Below are 13035 nucleotides of genomic sequence, written 5' to 3' on the forward strand. Positions count from 1 at the left end.
GACTGAGACAGGAGGATTTTGAGTCAGAGGCCAGCCTGGGCTATATAAATGAAACTCTCTCTCCAATTAAAACAGTAACAAGAAAACTGGGCTGCGAGAGCATCTGCTTTTACTTTTATTAATTTTATACGAGATCCTGACTGCAGGAGTCCTGAAGTTGCCTTCACCTAAAGGTGACAGGGAACCTGGGAAGGTGCTGCCACAAGCACACCGTATGAATCACCTGACTGTCGCCATGCAGCCACTGTTGATGGATATGCGGTGGTGTTTCCTCTGTCTTGGAAATGACAGAAAGAGCAAAGCATAACAAGTGCAAACTTTATTTCCCACAGACCCTGAAGCGAGAGAGCAGAACTGGCTGGGTTAAGGCTGTACAGTGACTGTGTTCCCTTAAAGCAGCTGAGCCTGGCTCTCTGTGCCCAGCACCCCAAAAGGTACCGACTGGGCCAAACTCTGCTGACACGGTCGCAGGTGGCATTGTGTGTGCACACAAGACACAATGTGAGGACCTACTGTGTGTCCCTTTGAAGGCAAACAGTTCACAGATAGCAGTTTTCGTAGCTTCTTCTGGATGATGATCTGCATTTGCCCTGAAAGTAGAAATGTTGAAAAGATGAACTAGTAGACATAGCAACTGTGGGAAAAAATCAGTAACATCAACTACAAGGGTGAAGTAACTCAGGGCTTCCTACTCTTTGTACATATTCTCATGTGTAAATTGTATGCTTGTTTTTTAATTGGAAAAACCTATGTATATTCCATTCAGATTTTATTGGTTGTATTGACCATCTGTCTTAATTTTTAGCAAACTGGAAGAGATATACGACCACCAGACCCACTTAAAAATATTTTCATTCCATATTTTTCTGAAATGTTTCAATTTTAAAATTTTTCCATCCAAAACCCAAATGAGACCAAATAATCCAAATGAGATTAGTTTTGTTGGTTAGAAGTAAAAAAGAATGAAATGTTTAATATCAACTAGATTGTAACTGGAATGAAAAATTAATATGATTTGAAAGCCTATTCTATGTGATATGTTTTAAATCTAAAGTAATTTATGTGAGATTATATTCAAGATTTCGGATCATAGCCCTTGAACTAGGCTTTCGCATGAGATGAGCAAATAAACAAACGACCGTTAATGAAGAGCTTGGTACCAGTTATCTTCTTGGTGAATCTGTACTGTGGATTCAAAGGAGCATGCTGTCCGTAGCATTTTTCAGATTTATAGAGATTGAGGACTTTGCCAAAGGTCAGTACGCGTGACGTCATATCCACATGCAGTGTAACATAGAGGAGGGCCTCTCTGCGGTGGCCACCAAGGGCAATGCTGCTGGTAAGACCCAGAGGCATTGCTGAGGGCTGTCACTCTTGAGTTGATGGCCCATCCACTGCCTCTCTTTTCCTGGTTCCATTACCTTTCCTGTACCAGCCCCTGGATTTCCCACAGAGTGCCAAATTGGGAATATCTAAGCAGAAAGACAGCTGTTCATGCCCGAGGGCATTGGCTCCTGACCCCTGGGTCCTGCCCTTTAGCTCGGGCATCTAAACAATTGTCATGGAAGAGAAATGCAGGAGCTGGGGACCCAGCGCAGAGCTGGACTGAAAGGATCAGAAGATTCAGGGTCCCAAACTTCTGGAGAACCTTATTCCCTTTTTCATGACAGAGAAAGGAAAGTCTACGAGCTAACGCCAGCAGGGGGAATTACTATAGTTGTCATAGTCTATGATGAGGATGAGTCTTCTGGCCTCTGACTCAACACCCAAAGGCAACAGATCAATAATGACAGAAAGAGATGCTGGGAAACAACTTGTTTCTCCAAAACCATACAATATCAATTACCATATTTTAGCATATGGCTCCACACTGAATTATTTTGCAGCTAAAATTAGGTTATTAATGCGATGCAGGATGGGACTGCCTTGTTAATTTGGCATTTATTTATCTATCTAAGAAGATAAAATATATGCCATAGATGGACACGCAACATTTAGAGAGCCTTCCCTTTGAAAATAAGCAATTGATATGGACTTCCTTCCCTTAAGAACTTTCAGAATATGTGTCACATTCATTTTTACAATTTTTTGAGGGAGTTGGAGACAGAGAGAAAGTAAGAGAGAGAGAGAGAGAGAGAGAGAGAGAGAAAGAGAGAGAGAGACAGAGAGAGAGACAGAGAGAGAGGGTTCCACCTGCAATTGTAGGCACAGGCTGAACTGCAGATCTTCCTAGCTTTAATTTAGGATTCTCTTTTGTATTTGGCCTTTGGTGAGTGAGAACTGAATTTTCTTCTCGAGGACAAGCCTCTGTTGCAGTCATAGCGAATATCAATTTCATTTCCGTTCTATTATTTTTCCAATTAAGCATTTGTCATGCAGAAGGCGGCCTGAGGTGCCCACGCTTTCTGTTATGTAAAATGCCAGTTACGCTAACAGCTTTGGGATGACAATCTCCTGGAAGGTGGTGTGAGGAGAAATCAGGAAAAATAATAAGACCACCTACACTTGCTTGGACTTCTCCTTCCTTCCTTTCTTCTTAACTAGCCTCAAAGGTTCCTATTGATGTCTCCCACCATGAGGGCTGTGTACACAATTAACATCCTTTGATAAGGAGAGTTAGTATGATACTCATCTCAGTTTTTCTAAAGGTTAAACCCAGACCCTCGCTTCATACCACCGTAGTCCCTGCCCCCTTTCCCTTTTCTGTTCACCTTTATCAAAACCTATACGTCTAGCCTTAATGAAATGCACTTCTTAGATTGTCTCAGAACAAAGTGGGAATATACCGGGAGGACAACCTGATGTTTCTTGAAAAGTCTTCTTCCTTCTCTGACAAAGCCCGAGGGGATAAGCTCTGTGGAAGGAGAGTTTACTTCCTGAACCCTTTGGACAGAAAGTGTTTTCATTCTCTGGGATAAAATATTTTTTCCAAATGTTGATAATCATATCTATGTTTAAACACATATTGTATTTTACGTGTTTATGTATGTCTATCTGTATTCATATCTTATTTGTGTATTTGTTCTAAAAATATTAGCTTTCAATTTTCAGTTATTTGAGAAGGGAACCTTACGTATTTTCTCAACTCGCTACTGTCGTGTGTGTGTGTGTGTGTGTGTGTGTTTGTGTGTTGGGGTACAGAGATAGCAGTTGAATGTCATTGTAACTATGCTCAGGATCGAGCCGATGTTGCAGTGGTGGCCCCTCCCAAATCCCCCTCACTGGGTTAGTGTACCCTCCTCCAGCTGTTTGGAATGTAGCCTGCCAAAGACTTATTAAATGTCCCTGCTTCTGGGAAACCTGCCCTGGGCAATTAGAGCAAACCATCTCACCCTGGAAGCTAGTAAGGGGTAGACACAGCTAATGACCAACTGATACATATAGAAAAGACTGGGCCCCTGGTCTCAGCAAACAGTAATTCTGTGGTATAGTTAATGGGTGCTATAGTTAAGGGGGCTTCATGACCCCCTTCAGGATTCAGGCCAAGGCTGGACTTCCTTGGAGCGTCTTCTACTGCCTGGAAAGACAGGCCCATGAATGACGTGTGTGTACAAAGAGTTAAGTAGGCCTCCACTGCTTTCAGCAAACAGGTCTCTACTTTGTAGAAACCACTCAGCATGCGATCCTTTCCCTAAACATTACAGCATATGCAGATCGAACTTCCTTGCCAGCTTGCTATTGCACAATATTCCAAAGTCAGTAAATCTGTTTCTCCATCTACTACACATCTATTACATGTTTGACCTGAAAACAACTGAAAGCATGTAAAAGTCTTTCCCAAACAGTGCCGATTGCTCCAGATGGAAGAAATCATTTTCCTCTAATTTCTGCTCTAGGGTCTAAATCCCACACTCAGAAATTTGAAAACACAAAACGGATGCTCTCATTATTCCAAGATGCTGTGTCCTTAAATTTAGTTATAATTTTTATTATTGTAAATTGCCTGGTTTCTTAAGCCAAAAATATTCGTCACCAGCAAACATCTTCTTCAAATACAAACTTGAACTTAAGTATTTTTGTCTATGATTGTGTAGTTTTGTGTACTATATTCAGCTTTTATATACACACATACTCTCATGTACGCGTACAAAATATTTATCTGTGCATTACCTAAAATCACCTGGCTTACTTGTATTGTTTTGCTGGTAGCATTTTTTTGGAGATTCTGTCCCCAAGAAATAGTAGAGTTTCTTAGGAAAAGACATATCTCAGCTTATTAATTTCCACAAGCATTTGTCAGCTGCTTTGCATCCTCAGGAAAATGTAGAATAGTCAGAATATTAAAGCCATGGAGTTCCACTGCATGTGGAGCAGTGTAAGTGGCTAATGAACTCCAGGTAGAAAACACAGCATCCCAATCTTCAGCTCTGTTCCCATGGATCGCATCACAGACAGAAACCTGAGGGAGCCATATTTGGGGAAGCGCTTAGACCCACCCCTCAGGCTGGACCCAAGCAGAGTGCATTGGTACTGATCCATGTGAGTTTAAACCCAGCAGTTCTGTGGCGCCTTCCCAACCACTTTCTTGCAAGAGGCTGTCTGGCATCATGGTCCTAATGATCCAACCCCCAACATTGTAATTTCTAAGATTGGCTTTAGTCATTTAATAAGATAATAATGTGTAAAGCAGCCTCCAGTGGGGTGTGAGATGTTGTTAATAATTACAATTTGCTTTAGGTGCCGCCTTTCCTGGCAAACGCTCAGAGTTTACCAACGTTATCTCATTTTCATCTTATGACTTCCTTGTCAAGCCAGCATTTTTTATTGCATTTCTTCAGAAAGCAGCTGAGGTATGAAGAGCTAAATGGTTTGTCTCAACTGAGATCAGATCTGACATCCCAGATTCCCAAACTGACTTGATATTGTCTAAAGAAAGCGTTTGTGAAGTACTTAGGCGTAGCTTTTACAATAAATACTAAAAATGCCTCTAAAAGTTTTACATTTAGGTCTATAAATTCAAAGGCCCTTTAAACCTTGTATTCGTATAGAATCCTTGGTGTATGCCTTCTCCAATAAGCAAACACCCCAGAGTCCAGCACGCTAGCCAGCACCCAACAAATACCTCATGAGTACATCCTTACACAGAATTTGCATGTGCACAGTTTCAAGTGTTTTGTAAATACTAATTAAATCCCCATAAAGATCCTGGGAAGGAGATACCTTTATTTTCCTCCTCCGTACATAGTAAAGAAACTAAGCGCAGAGAAGTTTCGAAGCATGCCTAAGGTCCCACCATTATTAAGTGGCATATTCTGAGAATCAAATCCATATCATCTGGTTCCTGAGCTCATTACTTTAAGAAATATTTTGTACTCACTAGGTTTTTAATATTTACTTGCTGAAAATGTACTATTTCTTTCTTCCTCGCGTTAGTTAAGGGCTTTCCCCATACCTGTGAGGCATGTGTTGCCATTCTGAGGAGAAACTATCTAATCAGCTAACATTCTTGTCCATGGTGGTGATTCTTAAAGTCCCGGTGATGGCTAGTTAGCATTCTAACAGCATGACTAGTCAGGCGGTTTTCAGACCAACAAAAGCTCAGTAACGTCTCAGACTTTCCCACTCGGACTCCCACAAAATACCCCTAAAAAGGAAATTATTTCCTTATTCTCGCTTTTTTTTAAAAAAGGAGAATTACAAAGTTTTTCCCTAGAGTTGGGATGAGCTGTCATCGTGAGCAGAGTTATTTTTTGCAAGTGACTTATGCAATATCCTTCGAGTCGGGAGGGCAGTTTCACTATAACGTACATTCTTTATCTCGTTTGGCCCTTACACAACTGCCCAATGAGGTCACTGGAAAAGCTGTTTTCATAACAGCCATTTCACAGATGAGAAAAGTGAGGCTCGGCATCGCTCAGTAAGCTTCCCCAACGTCACCCACGTAATGAGATGCAGAACCAGAGCATGTCTGCGTCGTGTGTTAATAAAGTCTGTAAATTGCCTCATCTCGCATTAAGCGTAATAACTTCTGGTGATATCACTGCTGAGCTCCAACACTTAAACAAATAAAAGTCAGAACGAGGCCTGCTCAAGTCTGTAGACTCCCAGAACTTTGAGAACATCCAATGATTTCCAAGTTCAGCTTCCTTTTCCCGTGAGAAAACAGAAAGCAGACTGCACAGTGCCATAAAGAAAGGGCTTCCAGAAACTGCCTCTTCCACACCCAGGACTTGAACTTGGCTGCAAGCTCACACACTGCCATAATGCAGGGAGCCCTAGGTTTCAACAAAAGACATTGCCCCTGCGGAGAAGTGTGTCCCTTCTGCTGGGTTATAAACCTTGTGCTGGAGAAATCATTCCACCAAAGAAGGAATGAAAAGACACTTCTCAGGGATGAATAAGGCATGAGCTAGACAATGACCCTACAGGTCAGAACCAACCGCTTTCATTCACTTCCTTCGCAAAACACTTGTCATAAGAAAATTGGTTCTTAGTCTCTTGTAGGTGCAGGACAATTGCAGTGAATTAAGATATAATTTAAAGATATTTTTATACATAATCTGCCCACTTCCACATGCAGTCTGGCATTTCTCCAATATGAGTTGTTATTACAAGCACCGACTTTCTTTCCTGTCTCCACTTGACTAGAATTCAATAGTCTGATGTAAGCTTCTTTACTCTCCTTCCAGCCCACTTAGGATGCCTGAGTTTTCTCTCCCAGGCTCTCTTTCAGTAGAGAGGGGGTCTCCCTCATCCTTAGCATTTTCTCTATTCACTGGACTTTCTCACCTGGGGATTTATCTAGTCACATTGTTACACTTTTGTGTCTGGTGGAATAATTTCTTAGGAAGTTTTTTGAAACAACAGGCCAATTTCTTTTGAGAATGCCTAAATAAAACATAACATAATGCCTAAGTTTTTTAAAAAGCAAATAAAAATAAACAAATCTAGAAGGCTAATCTTTATAAGCAAGGGTAGAATACATATTTAATGATTTTCTGACAATTATATTAACCCACTGTGTATATTCATAGACTGAAAGAGATTTAAAAATGGCCTGGCTCTTCTGTTGATGCTGAAGGTGGATCCTTTCCAGCTAACAGCTCTCAGTGGTGGGAATAAATGGACATTGTTTTTTAACATGACAAAATTAATGTGTCACATTTCAAATTTCAGTCTTTTTTTGTACCAGCTTTTTAGTGAGAAAACAGTAAAAATCCTTCTCATTAGATCAAGGATGAAACAATTATGTTCCATGTCATCAGTACTGGTGAGCACTCTACTGAAAATGCTAACACATACAAGAAGAGGGAAAAAATGAAATATAACAACAGAAAGGAGGAAAGTTATAATTGTCAAAAATCTTAAGAATCAACTGCAAAATTACAGCAAACCACAGATGGATTCTTTTGGAATATTTTAAGCTTGGTGCATTGATGTAAGCACTCTCTCCTTTTGCTGGAAGGAGATTAATTAGGTACATTTTAGCGAAAAGATTTGGTTTCTGCTCTCAAACTAAAAATGGACATACCCTTTGGCCAGACAATTCTATTGGTAATATTATACTCATGTACTTGCCTGTATACAAAATCATGTACAAATACATTTGTTACAACTTTGTTTATTCATTGTTTTGTTTGGTTGAAACATAGTCTCAATTATGAAACTCAAGCTAACCTCAAACACATAATGATCCTAACTTTGTTTCTGGAGTGCTGGAATTATAGGCTTCTGTTACTACGTCCTGCTACAGCTTTATTTGTGATTAGAAGCAAACAGCATTGAATAGGAGAATCACTAGATAAATTAAGGTTGTGCAACAGAATATGATGTCGTCATTTAAAAAAGTAAGACAGCTTTATGTAAATCAAATATGAAGCTATCGTCAAAATTTTGTAATGAATAATGGAGGTGTGTAGCCAAATGAAAAAAGATAATGCCAATGTTTGTACTTACATTCAAATACCTACTCAGGCATGATGACACATTCCTATAATCCTAACACTTAGGGAGCAGAGGAGGAAGATTGGGAGTTCAAGGCCATCTTCAGGTTATACAATGAGATTCTATCTCAAAACAACAAAACAAAAGCAACTTCCAAGAGTGATCGTCCTGGATTTAGAACTGAGTGACCAGGGGATTAAGAGGAAGGTTTCCTTTTCTATACCATTTCTGGTAATAATTATCAGCAGCAAATGCTTTAAGTATTAAATAAGTTTTTTAAGGCACAAAATAAAGAAAATAACAGAAATTGCATCTATCTAAAGAAATGGGAAAAAACCCACCCTGCATCTTGCTGACGCGTTTACTGTTCCATAACACGACACTCCAAGTTAAACAGCTTCCATTAAGAAAAACCTTAGTGTGTCTGGCCATTCTGTGGGTGGACTGGACTCCTGCGGGCAGTTGTGCATCACACAGTGTGTCTGAGTTCATGAACTCCACTCATCTGGAAGAGTTTGGCTGGCACTGGGATTCCCAAGATGGTACCCCACTGTAGGACCAAGCATGCCCCTTTCTGGGTCAGTAGTCTCTTGGAGTTTCTTAACAGTATGGTAGCTGTCTTCTAGGACACAAGCATGGGCTCTACCTTCCTTGTGAAGACTTAGGAATGGATCCAGGGCAGCATCACTTCTCCCTCATTCTCCAGATGCACAACACAAGAGGACTGAAAATAAACTAACTCAGCTTTGGAGGAATGGCAAGAACTGTCTGATCGTATTTACTTCCCCTCAGACTTGCTGGTTTTCTCAGTTCGAATCACTGACGATATCACTGTATCTATTTGCCGCTATTCCTTTACAATTTTAATAATTATGGGTCAGAATCTTACCACATATGACTCGTAGTAATTACCTTTCTCCAAAAGAACAAAACGACTCAATTTCTGGCCTTAGGTTAGCAGAAAACTAATTTCAGGAATTAAAAAGCTGCCTGACAACCATTTAAAATTCAGTTCAAGTTTATAGAGGGCTGCATCAGATGAAATCTGGAGAAAATAGGGGAAAGAAAATTTAACCAACCTTTTCTTCCCTGATCCACACCAATAGAAAAGCCAATAGATTTCTGGAAGAAAGTGAGTGTTTCTGGAAGGTAGAAGCAGACTATAAATCAAAGCGGTCAACTAACTCTTTCACTAACAGTAACGAGAGCCCAGCTCTTGCTGCCCAGCCCTGACTGCCCGGATGGCCACCAGGATTCCCACAGGCTTCCAGGGAGAACTGATGATAGGGAATTGGGGTTTGAGGTGAGACTGTCACCTTCTGGTGTTAAGCTGTTGAGTAACAGCCTTCTGATGAGTACCCCTCCTTGCATCAGGGGGTCTCGCAGACACCATTCCATGGTATTCTACTCTTTCTCCGTAGCCCATGTTTCCTTTCAACTGTGTACTGTGTTAATTTCTCTTCCTCCTTTGGATTGCAAGATCACCTTTCTCATGCATAGTGAAACTTTGATAGCACCCTCTTCCCAAAACTAGGTCAGATGAGACAATTCCTCCTTTTCTAATACAAATAATTTTACAGAGTCTGCTTGACTCCTCAATCCAGAGGCAGACCCAGACAACCACAGCTGTCCTCTAAAACTATTATCCCTAGCTTGAATAAATTAGCCCAAGAGCAGACATTACACTCAAGTGAGACAGGAGAAGTCCCCTTATTAAGGGCAAGATTTGGGGTTGTTGATAACGAAGTCACGTAAATGAAGCATATGGAAAGGAAGATTTGTAAACTACTTCAAAGAGTTTCAGCCAATTCCGTCCTTGCGCTTTGCTGTCTCTTCCTTAGATCCTGTTAGACATTCTATGCTATTCCCATGCATATCTTTGTTTATGAAAGTATCCAGAGTCATCTATAATTCCTAGCCAAAAACTTAATACAATTTGTGTGTGTGTGTGTGTGTGTGTCTGTGTATGAATGGATTTATGAATGTGTGGAGAACTAATATAGATATTTTGATTGCTTGTTTTCCTCTGTCATTTGACACAATGACAGCTCTGCAAAGACAGGAAAGTAGCTCGCATTGTTTGGCATTGTGTTTGAAGCAATAAATGATTGTTGAATGTTAATGAATGAATGAATGAGGGAATGAATGAACATCATGGAAATATAGAACATAGAGAGCTCTTTGGAAAGCCCCTGGGAAAGAATGAGACTTCATTTTATATGTTAGAATAATTAAGGGAATGGTGTGTATTTGTATTGGATGATGGTGACTACCACTTTGAACTGAAATTTTTCATTAACTCGATTGACCCATTAGACATTTAATTCACTGTCCATTGGAAAGCATCCCAAAGCCAGAAAGTGAGGTATGTGAATCCTGTAGACCTCTGCATCACAAGACTGGCTGAGGGAGCTTACCTGCAGGAGTCAGGAAAGGTCTCTGAATTTAAGTAGGACAGAGGCAGGAGATGGTAGCTCTGTGCAGCAGTGAATACCAAAGGGTTGTGTCTTAGTTTAGATTCTGCTGCTGTGATAAGATACCTTGGCCAAAACAACTTGTGGAGGAAAGGCTTGATTTCATCTTACAAATTTCAGGCCACACTCCACCACCGAGAACAAGAACTCTAGGGCAAGAACTCAAGACTGGAACCTGGAGGCAGGAATTGATGCAGAAACCATGGAGGAATGCTGCTTACTAACTTGTTCCCTGTGACTTGCTCAAACTGCTTTCTTATATAGCCCAGGACCATTTGTAGGGGGTAGAAGGAAGCTGCACTGGCCTTGGTGAATTGGGCCCTCACACTTCAATCACTGATCAACAAAATGCTCTCACTTTGCTTGCAGATAAACTAATGGAGGCATTTTCTCGGTTGAGGTTCTTCTTCCTGGATAACTCTAGCTGTGTCAAATTGACAAAAAATCTAACAAGGACTGGTGTGAGAGGTCCTTCTGTATATGTGTTGCTTTTATTGGTTAATGAATAAAGAAATGGCTTTGGCCCATGGCAAGGTAGAATTTAGCTAGGCACGGAAAACTAAACTGAATGCTGGGAGAAAAAAAGATGAAGTTATGGAGAAGCCATGTAGCTGTGCTGGGGATAGACACTGGAATTTTACCCAGTAAGCCACAGCCTCATGGCAATACATGAATAAAAATGGGTTAAATTAAGATGTAAGAGTTAGTGAATAAGAAACTAGAGCTAATGGGCCAAGCAATGATTTTATTAATACAGATTCTGTGTGATTATTTCAGTGCTGAGCAGCTGGGAGCAAACAAGCAGCCTCTTATAACAAATTGGTGCCCAACATGGTTGACTAAAATCCACTTAAAACCTGAGAGAGTTTGGGAAGAAATTGTAGGCAAACAAACAAAAAGCAGAGTTAAGCACAAGTTAACACCATAGCTCCTTTAAGAGAGGTTTTTTCTGATTCAGCAGTGGTAGAAAAAAAAAGCTGTACAGTTTTGAAACAGTGGCTTTCTGGGCCATACTGCCAGCATGAATTCTAAATCTTTCAGGAGGTCAAGCATTTAATAGGGTTTGTGGGCAGTGTGCTGCAAGCTACTTGGTGGCAGCATGGGCCAACTGGTTATCAGAGTTGAGGTGGTGAGTATGGCAGTCTCAGGCAGTGAACGGACTTATGCCATGTCAGCCTGGGCAGAGCAAGCAGGCAGGGCTGCATTTGTACTAGCAACACCTCCACTTAGGTTTTTAAGAAGCATTTAGCATTTTAAGAAGCACTCCTGGTCAGAAAAGGATTACAGATATACAATAAAGACAAATTCAGATGGAAAAGACCTCTAAATGGGTCACAGTGTTAGATAAATGTACATAGGCTTGAGAGAGAGAAAGAGAGAGGAAAACATATATAGAGAGTTATAAAAAGAAGTAAATGGTTTTCAAAAATAAAATCGTTCAAGAGACAGAGTAAACTTGTAGAAATATAGTAGGAGTAAAGAAAAAGAAGCCATGTAAAGATGTAATACACACAAAGAGTCTGGATTATGTATATTGTTGTATTTTCTTTGAATTTTTTGACTGTGAAGGAGCTAAGTACAGAGAGACATTTCATTGTACAGACTGCTAAACTAAACCAACATATATACTGTAAAGGTATCTTGACTTCAAAATTTGGATCTATGGATAAGTTTCTTTGAAAAAGAGGTTCTGCTTTTGTTTCCATGGAAGATGAGAGCCTGTGGAATACTTTCAGACTAATGTGGTTTGATGGACCAAGATCCCCCCCGAAAGGTCACCATGAACACCCACAAAAATTCTTCACTCAACAAAAGCAGGAAGCAGTTTGGAGAGAACTACATCCGAATTCCCTAAATGATTGTTTATAAGTGTTTGTTTACATATAAAAGGGGATGTGCTATAGAGATGAATCATTTGCATTGGTATGAGTCTTGGTTTATTGATACAAATTTTGGGTCAATTTTGTTGTATGTATATTTCTGTTCTTGATTAAAGTATTGTGTGTGTACAGCTCATTTAAAAATGTAATGTATAGTTAAGAAATATAGGTTGATAGATAGTCATCTATAATAGTCAAACTTGTAGTCATGTTAGTTAGGTTTTCTAGATATATAGAGATATATTTCATTTAGATAGTTATTCTTCAAATATTTCAGAGACCTTCAGAATATGTCAGTTAAAATGTTTTAGTAACTCGTGACTTTTCATGACAATGAGACACATCTTCTCCTGGAAGCACCAATCTACTTCAAGAGGAAGATGGGTACCAAAGAGGCCCCTAATGGAGTTTGTCAGCCATTTCGGCAAGAAACTGCTCTTGCCTGGACTGCTTGATGTTATGCTGTATGGACTGGACATGCAGGACCCACAGAGAAATGACAGCTGAACTTGCTTAAAAATGAGATGATCCTTTGGGATTCCTGCTTTGTGAAAAAGTCTGCCAGACATTCTGCAGGACTCAGAAAAAAGTGACTGACAAACTGCCAATATATGTGGAACTGTCTTTGAAATTTCCTGCTTCGTGGAAAAGTCTACTAGATATTATGGACCTGTAGGCTGAAGATGGAGGCCCCAACAGTACAGAAGAAATTTGGGTGACTATCCAGGCAGCAAGATGTCTCTGTCAATTCTAGAATTTTGGAAGTTGCTTATAATGCATTTCCTGTTTACTTAGGT

The 13035-nt window shown here is 40.1% G+C and overlaps 1 long non-coding RNA gene across 1 annotated transcript in view; it reads right to left on the reverse strand.

The window, feature by feature from the left end:
• Nucleotides 1–304: 304 nt before the first annotated feature.
• Nucleotides 305–13035, reverse strand: part of LOC146889341 (uncharacterized) — a 47109-nt gene continuing 34378 nt past the window's right edge. The window contains exon 3 of the long non-coding RNA XR_015000111.2: nucleotides 305–590. This is a non-coding gene — a long non-coding RNA (uncharacterized LOC146889341). The remainder of the gene's footprint in view (nucleotides 591–13035) is intronic.

The sequence above is a fragment of the Myodes glareolus genome, chromosome 27 (assembly GCF_982192425.1).
Source record: "Myodes glareolus chromosome 27, mMyoGla1.1, whole genome shotgun sequence".
In the NCBI taxonomy this organism is placed as follows: Eukaryota; Metazoa; Chordata; class Mammalia; order Rodentia; family Cricetidae; genus Myodes; species Myodes glareolus.